Here is a 13,672-nt window from a genome sequence, read left to right as displayed (position 1 = left end):
CCGTCAATGCCACTGCAAAGTCCAGGCCAATGTACAGGACATTGGTTAGGTTACAGGTGAAGTAATGTGCGCAGTTTTGGGTAGCCCATTATAGATACAATACTGGAGCCACGGAAAAAAATCAATGTAGATTTAGAAGGATGATACCAGCGATGAAAGATATATATATGCTCAATTTTGGCCAGGAGTTGCTCCGGTTTTTTTTGGAGTAACCTGATTTTTCTAGCGTAACTTAAAAATCCCCAGTTTCCCCAATCAATTTGCACCAGCGTAACTCAGATAGTTACGATTTTTTTAGGTTAGTATTTTTTTCTCAAAAGGAGGCGTTACCAGTCACCAACGCCAGTTCTGCCCATTTAGACAACTTTGGCCAGCTAATAGTTCCTCCATTTCTACTTAGGCCAGCTTATGTAGCCACTTCAGAAAACCCTTGCGGAGAGTTAAAGAAATCGGCGCAGGTAGGTACATCGGAGGCCATTCGGCCTGGGATAGGGACAGGAAGTGGAGAGGACCTGCACCTAAACCAACCCTCTAAGCCTTACTCTTAGCAATGTTTGCAAACAAAAAGTACTAGCAATTCAATAAGAAATAAAAAATTGAAGTCCTACCTTCATCTTTAAACTCGGCCTGGGAAGGCAGTGGGCCGGTGCGGGAGGCCACTCGGCCTGGGCTAGGGGAGGGACAACGCACTGGGAAGCCACTCGGCCAGGGCTAGGGGCGGGCAGGAGCACTGATAGTGCTCCTGCCTGCCTGTGATTTCCAGCAGTTCTCCTGCCCGTCCCTAGCCCTGGCCAAGTGGCCTCCCGATGCGATCGATCTCTTAGTGCTCCTGCCTGCCTGTGATTTCTAAGAGATCGATCACATCGGGAGGCCACTCGGCCACCTGTATCTTAATACTTTGAAATTATTTTATCTACAATTAATTGCGAGTTAATAGCTGAGAATACAATACTCCTCATCTTAGTCTTTTTAAAAAAATGATGGCACTTACAAGGCAAACATTTACAGAGAAAATATAACATTTTGTAGAATATTCATCATAACAAGAAAATGAAGTATTGTAAGCAAATCTACACAACTCACATCATCCCACGCCCAGCACTTCTCAATGGCTGTTACCCCAGTTTCTCTAGTATTCTTCCAAAGGTGGCTCCACCAAAATAATACGTTGCGCTGCAACGCATGCGCAGACATCACGAATCACCACTGCGCTGTGCAACTGCAGTGACGAGGCCAGACAGCGGCCAAAGTTACAATTTTTTTTTGCCGCATCTGGGAACGTAAATAAGCGGCACAAGTCCGGTAAGTGTGCCGAAAAACGGACCCATAGTTAGGAGAAACTGGAAAAACTAGCATTTAATTCACTAGAGCAAAGCATCTTAAGTGCAATCTAATTAAAATGTTCAAAGTATTGAAAAGATTGATAGAATTAGAAATTAAAGATTATTTCCACTAGTTTATAATTTGGTAACAAAGTGGCATAAATTTAGCATAAAGGCGGCCGGGGTGCAGTTGCAAGCATTTTTTTCACACAATATTATTGGAATATAGAATGCATTATTTAAAATGGCTAATAAATAAGAATCAAATTGATAAACATTTGACGAGGAAAATTATTAATGTGGACTGGGTAATGTGTATGATATTCGTATAATATAGAGCGAGCACTGGCACAAAGGTAAGAATAGCCTCGTGCTGGCATTTCTGTGATCTTTTTTACATTTATTTTTCCAATTTCTGTTTATATCTGGTCCAATTATCCTGGCTTATTTTGAAATAATTTATGAAATGTAATATTTCTGAGGTAGGGCAATGTTATAGGGATGGAAGACTTTGTGATGGAGAAGATATGGAGTCAGAAGCAGCTTAGCTCATGGTCAAATAGGCACTAGGGTTTCAAGCTAGTTCAGCCTGTGACTGTTGTCCAGGAATGGAATCAACAACAACAACATGTATTCATATAGCACCTTTTAACGAAGTGAGATGTCCCAAGGTGCTTCACAGCAGTATTATGAGATTAAAAAATTGACACCGAGCTGCATAAGTAGAAATTAGTGCAGGTAACCAAAACCTTGGTCAAAGTGGTAGATTTTAAACAGCGTCTTGAAGGAGGAAAGAGAGGCGGAGAGGTTTAGGCAGAGTTCCAGAGCTTGGAGCCTAGGCAACAGAAGGCACGGCCACCAATGGTTGAGCAATTATAATCAGGGATGCTCAAGAGGGCAGAATTAGAGGAGCACAGACATCTCTTTGGTGGGGGGTCTGGGGGGAGGGGGTGTGAGGTGAGATTTGAAAATAAGGATGTGAATTTTAAAATCGAGGCATTGCTTATCCGGAAGTCAATGTAGGTCAACGAGCACAGAGGTGGAAATAGGCGGTCTTAATTATACTGCGGATATGTGGTCGAAAGCTCATTTCAGGGTCAAAGATGACACCAAGGTTCCAACACCGCCTCCAGTGCGCCAGTGCACCCTTCGGCCGCCTGAGGAAAAGAGTGTTTGAAGACCAGGCCCTCAAAACTGTCACCAAGCTTATGGTCTACAGGGCTGTAGTAATACCCACCCTCCTGTATGGCTCAGAGATGTGGACCATGTACAGTAGACACCTCAAGTCGCTGGAGAAATACCACCAGCGATGTCTCCGCAAGATCCCACAAATCCCCTGGGTGGACAGACGCACCAACATTAGCATCCTTGTCCAGGCCACCATCCCCAGCATTGAAGCACTGACCACACTTGATCAGCTCCGTTGGGCAGGCCACAGAGTTCGCATGACAGACACGAGACTCCCAAAGCAAGTGCTCGACTCTGAACTCGTCCACGGCAAATGGGCCAAAGGCGGGCAGAGAAAACATTACAAGGACACCCTCAAAGCCTCCCTGATAAAGTGCAACATCCCCACTACATCTGGGAGTCCCTGGCCAAAGACCGCCCTAAGTGGAGGAAGTGCATCCGGGAGGGCGCTGAGTTCCTCGAGTATCGTCGCCGAGAGCATGCAGAAATCAAGCGCAAGCAGCGGCAGGAGCGTGCGGCAAACCAGACTCCTTGCCCACCCTTCCCCTCAACGACTATCTGTCCCACCTGTGACAGAGACTCTGGTTCTCGTATTGGACTGTACAACCACCTAAGAACTCATGCTAAGAGTGGAAGCAAATCTTCCTCGATTCCGAGGGACTGCCTATGATGATGATGATGATGAATGGGTGAGCGGGACTTGGTGCGAGTTCGGACACAGGCAGCTGAGTTTTGGATCACCTCTAGTTTACGTAGGGTAGAATGTGGGAGGCCAGCCAGCAGTGCATTGGAATAGTCAAGTCTAGAGGTAACAAAGGCATGGCTGAGGGCTTCAGCAGCGGATGAGCTGAGGCAAGGGTGGAGACGGGTGATACAGAGGTGGAAATAGGCGGTCTTAGTTATACTGCGGATATATAGTCGAAAGCTCATTTCAGGGTCAAATATGACACTAAGGTTGCGAACAGTTTGGTTCAGCCTCAGACAGAAGTTGGGGAGAGGGATGGAGTCAGTGGTTAGGGAATGGAGTTTGTGGTGGGGACCGAAAACAATGGCTTCGGTCTTCCCAATACTGAATTGGAGAAAATTTCTGCTTATCCAGAACTGGATGTTAGACAAGCAGTCTGTTGTGTATCTGTAAAGCATGCACTCCCATGTTCCGCCACCAAGAAGCTCATCACCTGAAGTCCCAAGGGATCCCAGCATCCCTTGGGAGCACTGTATATAAGCCAGCCCCGAAGGCCTGTTCCTCACTCTGGAGTGTCTTATTAAAGACTGAGGTCACTGTTACTTTAACCTCCCTGTGTGCAGCCTCATCTGTGTTAGGAACACAATAACTGGCGACGAGAATACGAATCCAACGCAAAGATGCAGCAAACTGTGGGCATCCTGGAGAAGTTCTCGGAGGGTGAGGACTGGGAAGGCTATGTCAAACGGCTAGACCAGTACTTTGTCACCAATGAACTGGATGGAGAAGGAAGCGCTGCAAAAAGGAGAGCGGTCCTCCTCACAGTCTGCAGGGCACTGACCTACAGCCTCATGAAGAATCTTCTGGCTCTGGTGAAACCCACAGATAAATCATATGAGAAGCTGTGTACACTGATTCGGGAACATCTTAACCCGAGGGAGAGCGTGCTGATGGCGAGGTATCGGTTCTACACGTGCCAGCGATCTGAAGGTCAGGAAGTGGTGAGCTACGTCGCCGAGCTAAGGCGACTTGCAGGATAATGTGAGTTTGATGGCTACCTGGAGCAAATGCTCAGAGACTTTTTTTATACTGGGCATTGGCCAGGAGACCATCCTACGAAAACTTTTGACTGTAGAGACACCGATCCTCAGTAAGGCCATTGCGATAGCACAAGCGTTTATGTCCACCAGTGATAACACCAAACAAATCTCTCGGCACACAAGTGCAAGCAGTGTTCATAACTTAACTGGAACTGTGTTTGCGAGCAGAAATGTACAGGGCAGAACCCACGAGTCTGCAACTGCCAGCAGGCCTCAGGTGACGCAGATGACTGAGTCCCCAACAAAGGATGAATGCAAGGCAATTCACACCTTGTTGATGTTGTGGAGGCTTCCATTCAGCCGATTCATGCCACTTCAAAGGGTATGTTTGCAAGAGCTGTGAAATCATGTTTAACTAACTTACTGGAATTCTTTGAGGATATAACGAGCATGGTGGATAGAGGTGTACCGATGGATGGATGTAACAATGGGGCAACTCCAACGAGCTTGCAAACAAGCTGCAAGCTCTGCAAAACCTGCTAACCACCACGTGGCAGAGGAAGATCGGTCCATGGTGGATCAAAGCAATTTCGAGCCTCAGAGAGAGGAGGCAGATGCTGAAGTACATGGAGTGCACACATTTTCGACGAAATGTCCACCTTTAATGCTAAACATAAAATTGAATGACTTACCCATAGCCATGGAACTGGACATTGGTGCTAGCCAATCCATCAGGAGTAAAAATATGTTTGAGAGACTGTGGTGCAACAAAGCATTCAGACCAGTCCTGACCCCATCCACACGAAACTGAGAACGTACACCAAAGAGCTAATCACTGTCCTGGGCAGCGCCATGGTCAAGGTCACCTACGAGGGCACGGTGCACGAACTGCCACTCTGGATTGTCCCGGGCGATGGCCCCACACTGCTTGGAAGGAGCTGGCTGGGCAAAATCTGCTGGAACTGAGATGACATCTGAGCGCTATCACATGTCGATGAGGCCTTTCCTTTCCTTTTTGAGCCAGGCATTGGAAACTTTTCTGGGGCGAAGGTGCGGATCCACTTGGTCCCAGAGGCACGACCCATTCACCACAAGGCGCGAGCAGTATCTCACATGATGAGGGAGAAAGTGGGAATCGAGTTGGACAGGCTGCCTTCGCATCATCTCCCCAGTGGAATTCAGTGAGTGGGCCAGCCCGATTGTTCCAGTACTCAAAAGTGATGGCACGGTCAGGATTTACGGCAATTATAAAGTAACTATTAATCGTTTCTCGCTACAGGACCAATACCCGCTACCTAAGGCAGATGACCTATTTGCGACGCTGGCAGGAGGCAAGACATTCACCAAGCTCGACCTGACTTCGGCCTACATGACACACGAGCTGGAGGAGTCTTTGAAGGGCCTCACCTGCATCAACACGCACAAGGGACTGTTCATCTACAACAGATGCCCGTTTGGAATTCGGTCGGCTGCAGCGATCTTCCAGAGAAACATGGGGAGCCTACTCAAGTCGGTACCACACATGGAGGTCTTTCAAGATGACATATTGGTCACGGGTCGGGACACCGTCGAGCACCTACAAAACCTGGAGGAGGTCCTCCAGTGACTGGATCGCGTAGGGCTGCGGCTGAAGAGGTCAAAATGCGTCTTCATGGTAACAGAAGTGGAGTTTTTGGGGAGAAAGATCGCGGCGGATGCATTCGGCCCACAGACGCCAAGACAGAGGCTATCAGGAACCTGCCCAGGTCACAGGATGTCACGGAGCTGCGGTCGTTCCTGGGACTCCTCCACTATTTTGGTAACTTCCTACCGGGGTTAAGCACCCTTTTAGAGCCCCTACATGTGTTATTGCGCAAAGGTGAGAACTGGGTATGGAGAAAAAAACAAGTAATTGCTTTTGAGAAAGCCAGAAACATTTTATGCTCCAACAAGCTGCTTGTATTGTATAACCTGTGTAAAAGACTTGTGCTAGCATGTGACGCGTCGTCGTACGGAGTCGGGTGTGTATTACAACAAGCTAACGTTGCGGAGAAGTTGCAACCTGTCGCCTATGCCTCCAGGAGCTAGTCTAAGGCCGAGAGGACCTACAGCATGATTGAGAAAGAGGCATTAGCTTGTGTGTTCGAGGTAAAGAAAATGCATCAGTACCTGTTTGGCCTCAAATTTGAGCTGGAAACCGATCACAAGCCCCTCGCATCCCTGTTCGCTGAAAACAAGGGGATAAATACTAATGCCTCAGCCCGCATACAAAGGTGGGCACTCGCGCTATCAGCGTATAGCTATACCATCCGCCACAGGCCAGGCACCGAGAACTGTGCGGATGCTCTCAGTCGGCTACCGTTGCCCACCACGGGGGTGGAAATGGCGCAACCCACAGACTTGTTGATGGTCATGGAAACGTTTGAAAATAATAAATCGCCTGTCACAGCCCGCCAGATTAGGACTTGGACCAGCCAAGATCCTTTGCTGTACCAAGTAAAAAAAACTGTGTACTGCATGGGAGCTGGGCCGTTGAAATGCAAGAGCCAATCAAGCCGTTCCAGCGGCGAAAGGACGAGCTGTCCATTCAGGCAGACTGTCTGTTGTGGGGTAACCACATAGTGCTACCAATAAAGGGCAGGGAGATATTCATCTCTGATCTCCACAGCACACACCCGGGTATAGTAATGATGAAAGCGATAGCCAGATCCCACGTGTGGTGGCCCGGTATCGACTCTGACTTAGAGTCCTGTGTACGGCAACGCAGCGTATGTGCTCAGTTGAGCAACCCACCCAGAGAGGCACCACTAAGTTTGTGGTCCTGGCCCTCCAGACCATGGTCGAGTATCCTGTCGACTATGTGGGCCCGTTTCTCAGTAAAATGTTCCTGGCGGTGGTGGATGCTTTTTCAAAATGGATTGAATGTGAAATAATGTCGGGAAGCACCACCACCGCCACCATTGAAAGCCTGAGGGCCATGTTTGCCACCCATGGCCTACCTGAGATACTGGTCAGTGACAACAAGCCATGTTTCATCAGTGCCGAATTTAAAGAATTCATGACCCGCAATGGGATCAAACATGTCACCTCGGCCCTGTTTAAACCAGCCTCCAATGGGCAGGCAGAGCGGGCAGTACAAATCATCAAACAGAGCCTTAAACGAGTCACAGAAGGCTCACTCCAAATCCGCCTGCCCTGAGTACTGCTCAGCTACCGCACGAGACCCCACTCGCTCACAGGGGTGCCCCCGGCTGAGCTACTCATGAAGAGGACACTTAAAACCAGACTCTCGCTGGTTCACCCCAACCTGCATGATCAGGTAGAGAGCAGGCGGCAGCAACAAAATGTAAACGATGGTCGCGCCACTGTGTCATGGGAAATTGATCTGAATGACCCTGTGTATGTGCTAAACTATGGACATGGTCCCAAGTGGATCGCGGGCATGGTGATACCTAAAGAAGGGAGTTAGGGTGTTTGTAGTCAAACTAGACAATGGAAACATTTGCAGAAAGCACCTGGACCAAACGAGGTTGTGGTTCACAGACTGCCCTGATCAACCCACAGCAGGCACCACCTTTTTCGAGCCCACAACACACATCCAAAGGATCAACGACACCACGCCGGACCAGGAAATCGAACCCATCACGTCCAACAGCCCAGCAAGGCCAGGCTCACCTAGCAGCCCTGCACGGCCAACAACATGCCAGCCCAGCGAGGGCACAGCCAATACACCAGAACTGACATTTGTACCGAGGCGATCCACCAGGGAAAGAAAGGCTCTCGACCACCTTGTAAATAGTTTTCATTTTGACTTTGGAGGGGAAGTGATGTTGTGTATCTGTAAAGCATGCACTCCCATGTTCCGCTACCAGGGAGCTCATCCCCGGAAGTCCCAAGGGATCCCAGCATCCCTTGGGAGCACTGTATATAAGCTGGCCCCTAAAGCCTGTTCCTCACTCTGGAGTGTCTTATTAAAGACTGTCACTGTTACTTTAACCTCCCTGTGTGCAGCCTCATCTTTGTTAGGAACACAATACAGTCTGACAATTTCGACTGTGGAAGGGTCGAGAGAAGTGGTATTGAGGTGGAGCTGGGTGTCATCAGCGTACATGTGGAAACTGACGCTTTGTTTTCCTATGATGTTGCCAAGGACCAAGAATAGATTGTTGGGGGTCACCAGAGGTAAGAGAAGCCGTTGCAGGTGATTCTCTGGCTACGATTAGATAGGTAAGAATGGAACCAGGCAAGTGAAATCTCATCCAACTGGACGACGGTGGAGAGGTGTTGGAGAACGATAGAGCGGTCAACCGTGTAAAAGGCTGTAGACAGGTCAAGAAGGACGAGGATGTCATTTGATGAGAACCGTTTCGGTACTGTGGCAGGCACGGAAACCAGTTTAGAGGGATTCAAACATGGAATTGCGGGAAAGATGGGCACAGATTTGGGAATCAGTGGCATATCTTGGGACATATTTACAGATATTGCAGGTTTGGTGCACAGTATACAAAGCCTAAAAAAGTGGTGATAAAGCAGTGTTAAACAGCTAATATTTTATTCAAGATGGGATGCAAGATGGACAGCTTCTGGATATATTACTCGGGTACGAGTGCTTTTTGTACTATTGGCTTTTGTTTTGGATTTTTAGTTTCACTAAACTATTCGAAGCTTTTAAAAAATATGATTATAGCAAATGATTTATTGTTGCTAAGTTCTTTTTAGACCACCAATTCCAGTGCTTCTGACTTTTTTTTATTGTTGTTAAATCGCAGTATGGGTGCAATACACAGTAAATGTAAAAATTCATAGGATAAGTAGCAGTATATTTTGCTGTGCCATATCACTCACTGTAACCATAGCTTAAAATTTTATCATTAAAATTACATATATATTACAGAAATAGACTGTTCTACCCAACCAGTCGGTGTTGATCTTTGTCCTCCGCCTGAGCAGCAGCCCTAATTCCATATGCCCCCTCTCTCTCTTCTCATATCCCTTTTATACCACCTCCTTCAATCACTAGCTCTGGTACTGCATTTCATGGTCTACCGTTCATTGGAAGCTCCATTTCCTTCAACTTTTTCTTCATATTTGTATTTCCTCACATCAGACTGCATCCTAGTGAATTGGTGCTAAATCTGAAATATCTCTAGTGCCAGTCTTTTCTACAATATGCAGTCTAAACTGCACACAGTATTCCAACAGTGGTTTCATACAGATTCACCAATACATCTCAACTTTTATATTCTATATCTCTTGTCATAAAACCCAGTAATATTCAGTTTTTAATGAACTGCTTTCTTTTCATCCACATTCTGCAGAAAATAGACAAACAACTCTCCGCTTAGCAACTGTAGTGTTCCCATTGAGTGACAAATAAGCAAATTAAAGGTCAACTATGATAAACTCAGTAACAAACGTCAGACTCCATCTGGAGTGATGTGTTCAGGTTTGGACACCGCACCTCAGTAAAGGTATATTGGCCTCGGAGGGGTTGCAGCACAGATTCACCAGAATTATCCCAGGGCTTAAATTATGAGGACAGGTTGCATAAACTTGGTTTGTATTCCCTTGAGTTTAGAAGGTTGAGAGGTGATATAATTGAGGTGTTTAAAATGATAAAGGGATTCGAGAGGAACGTTATCTATTGGTTTTCTCTCAACAGATGCTGCCTGACTGCTGAGTATTTCCAGCACTTTCTGTTTTTATTTCAGATTTCCAGCATCTGCAGTATTTTGCTTTTGTACTATTTCCTCTGGTGGGGGAATCTAGAACAATCTTATAATTGAGAGCTAGGCCAGTGAGGAATGAAATCTGGAAGCACATTTTGGGGTGGATGTTAATAACATTTAGCAAATAGGCAGACCCGACTGCGGGTCATTAAGGGAGAAGCCAGACAAGCTGTGCATTGCTCCCTGATCGTTCAAATGTTCGAACTGCATGCTCCAGACAGGGTATCGATTGCAGCTTGGAGGGAGCCATCACAAGTGATCGGGATAATCCTGAGCAGATGGCCAGACTTTCACTGGATTGTGCCCATGAACTGCATAAACATCAACGAGGCATTAGGATGATTTCAGGACGTTGGGCGTGTCATGTATTCAACCAGCATTGTAACCCATGTATAATCTGACCCAAGTTGTACACTGTGAGAACAATGACCACTAGGTGGGAGACACTCCTAACCTGGACCTTCAGGTATAAAAGGGGAAGCTCCACCCACCTTCATCACTTGAGTGCTAAGGAATAAAGGACAGGTCACAGATTGACCTTCTCCCAAGCATGGGCCTCGTGTGCATTTATACTGTATAGTAAGGACGTATCAATGGCGACGAGAAACTGGGATTTAAACCACGCGAGCATGGCCACTAGCAGAACAGACGAGAGGTACTGTGTTAAGGAATGGTTGGGACAGAGATTCAACATTGTTAAAGCAGCACACAGTTCTCCAGGCAGACAAGGGCAATCGGGCATGCCCCAACATGTAGTCGAACCCAGAGGGGGAGTTCGACAGAGACAATGCCAAGCTGAACGGCGATTCACGCCATTGCAAGGGACAATGCGACCAGTAATGGGGCCATCAACACCTGTTAATGGCGCATTCAAGGACAGTCACAGGGGCAGTCAGGGATGATCGACTGGCAAGGGACCTTTTGTTTCAAACAACAGCTCATGTTGGAAGCGTGGAGGCACACACTCAGCCGGAGTTTGCAGAGATGAGCAAAATACCTGCAGAAATTGCAGAAGTGAACGCTGGTGGAAATTGCTGGAAGCTGAAGTTCAGCGAGTTCATGTGGAGCACGTATACAGTTCATACACCAGGACGCCACCGATAATGATGAAAGTGCTCCTCAATGGCATCCCAGTATCAATGGAGCTAGACACGGGGGCCAGCCAGTCCCTGATCAAACAGTTCGAAAAGTTGTAGGCGTCCAAGGCCAGGAGGCCAAAATTATCGCCGATTGATGCACAGCTACGAACTTACACAAAGCAGATCATTCCGGTGCTAGGTAGCGCCATGGTAGTCGTGACCCATAAAGATTCGGAGAACAGGTTGCCTCTCTGGATTGTCCCAGGGGATGGTCCTGCACTACTGGGGAGGAGTTGGCTTGCTGTCATGAACTGGAAATGGGGCGATGTCAATGTAATTTCCTCTGTGGAGCGAGTATCATGCTCACAGATCCTGGACAAATTTGACTCTTATTTCAACCCGGCATCGGCACTTTAATGGGGGCCAAGGTAGTGATTCACATAAACCCGGACGCCAGGCCAATACACCACAAGGCCAGAGAGGTGCCGTACGTGATGCGGGAAAAGATAGAAGGTGAATTGGACCGCCTGCTGAGGGAAGGCATCATCTCGCCAGTCGAATTCAGTGACTGGGCGAGCCTGATCGTGCCGGTGAAGGCGGATGGGTCAGGATATGTGGTGATTACAAGGCCACCATCAATCGGGTGTCACTCCAAGACCAGTACCCGCTACCGAGAGCGGAGGACCTCTTTGCGACGCTATCCGGTGGCAAACCTTTTTCAAATTTGGACCTGACCTCAGCTTACATGACCCAGAAGCTGGCGAGTGAGTCGAAGAAGCTGACCACCATCACGACACACAAGGGGTTGTTTGAGTACAACAGATGTCCGTTCGGGATTCGCTCGGCCGCCGCGATCTTCCCGAAATATGGAAAGCCTCCTCAAGTCGATTCCAGGGACGGTGGTTTTTCAGGACGACATCCACATCACCGGTTACGATACTGAAGAACACCTCCATAACCTGGAGGAGGTGCTACGCAGACTGTACCGGTTAGGGCTGCGACTGAAAAAGGCGAAGTGTGTCTTCCTAGCTCCAGAGGTAGAATTCCTGGGGATGAGGATAGCAGCAGACTGGATCAGCCCTACTGCGTCCAAGACGGAAGCGATCCAGAGAGCACCCAGACCCCGTAACACGACGGAGCTGCGTTTGTTCCTGGGGCTCCTGAACTATTTTGGTAACTTTCTTCCAAATTGAGCACGCTGCTAGAGCCGCTACACGTGCTCCTACGCAAAGGTCGCGAATGGGTCTGGGGGGGACAGCCAGGAATGGGCTTTTAATAGAGCACGCAATTTGTTATGTTCCAACACTCTGTTAACACAAGTTTCTTACATGGGTCGTATAGTGTTAACATGCGATGCGTCGTCCTATGGTGTCGGGTGTGTGTTGCAGCATGTCAATGTCAAGCGTCAGTTACAGCCGGTAGCTTATGCCTCGAGGAGTCTGTCCCAGGCAGAAAGGGGTTACGGGATGGTAGAAAAGGAGGCACTTGCATGTGTATATGCTGTAAAGAAAATGCACCAGTACCTGTTTGACAGGAAGTTTGAGCTGGAGACAGATCACAAACCCCTAACGTTCCTTTTGGCCGATAACAAGGCCATAAATGCAAACGCATCGGCCCACATGCAGAGGTGGGCACTCACGTTAGCCGCCTATGACTACACAATTCGGCACAGACCGGGCACCGAAAACTGCGCCGATGCACTCAGCAGGCTCCCACTAGCCACCACTGAGGGGGCTACCGAGCATGCTGCTGAGATGGTCATGGCTGTTGAAGCTTTCGGAAGCGAAGGCTCACCCGTGACAGCCCGTCAGATTAAAGTCTGGACAAATAGAGACCCGCTATTGTCTCTAGTCAAGAAATGTGTCTTGAATGGGGACTGGGCAGCCACGTACAGGGCATCCCTGAGGAATTTAAACCATTTCACAGGCGCAGGGATGAACTCTCGATTCAGGCCGATTGCCTACTGTGGGGAAACCGCGTAGTCATGCCCCAGATGGGCAGAGAGGTGTTCATCAGAGAACTCCACAATGAGCACCTGGGCATTGTCATGATGAAGGCAATTGCCAGGTCACAGGTTTGGTGGCCAGGGATAGACGCAGATCTGGAACTTTGTGTTCGCAGGTGCAACACGTGTGCCCAGCTGGGCAATGCGCCCAGGGAAGCCCCCCTTAGTCCATGGCCCGCCAAGCCTTGGTCACGCATCCAAGTGGACTACGCAGGTCCTTTCATGGGAAAAATGTTTTTGGTTGTAGTAGACGCCTACTCCAAATGGATCGAGTGTGTCATTTTAAATTCAAGCACAGCCTCTGCCATGGTAGAAAGTCTATGGGCAATGTTCGCCGCCCACGGTTTACCGGGCGTCTTGGTCAGCGACAATGGCCCGTGCTTCACAAGCAGTGAATTCCAGGACTTCATAGCAGGCAATGGAATTAACCATGTCAGAACGGCACCGTTCAAGCTGGCCTCAAATGGCCAGGCAGAACGAGCAGTGCAGATAATCAAACGGGGGATGCTCAGAAGCCAAGGAGGTTCCCTACAAACCTGATTATCACGTCTCCTGTTGGCCTATAGATCCCAACCACACTCGCTCACAGGCGTTCCACCCACCGAGCTGCTAATGAAAAGGATGCTCAAAACCCGGCTATCCCTT

The 13,672-nt window shown here is 48.3% G+C and overlaps 1 protein-coding gene across 1 annotated transcript in view; it reads right to left on the bottom strand.

Annotated features, from left to right (window-relative positions):
- The window catches only part of foxm1 (forkhead box M1), a 78,559-nt gene that overhangs the window by 64,099 nt on the left and 788 nt on the right, over positions 1-13,672 (bottom strand). The window lies entirely within an intron of this gene.

This window comes from Pristiophorus japonicus, chromosome 15 (genome assembly GCF_044704955.1).
Source record: "Pristiophorus japonicus isolate sPriJap1 chromosome 15, sPriJap1.hap1, whole genome shotgun sequence".
Lineage (NCBI taxonomy): Eukaryota > Metazoa > Chordata > Chondrichthyes > Pristiophoridae > Pristiophorus > Pristiophorus japonicus.
Note: the sequence above shows the minus strand (reverse complement) of the source record. Positions and strands in the feature narration are given on the sequence as shown.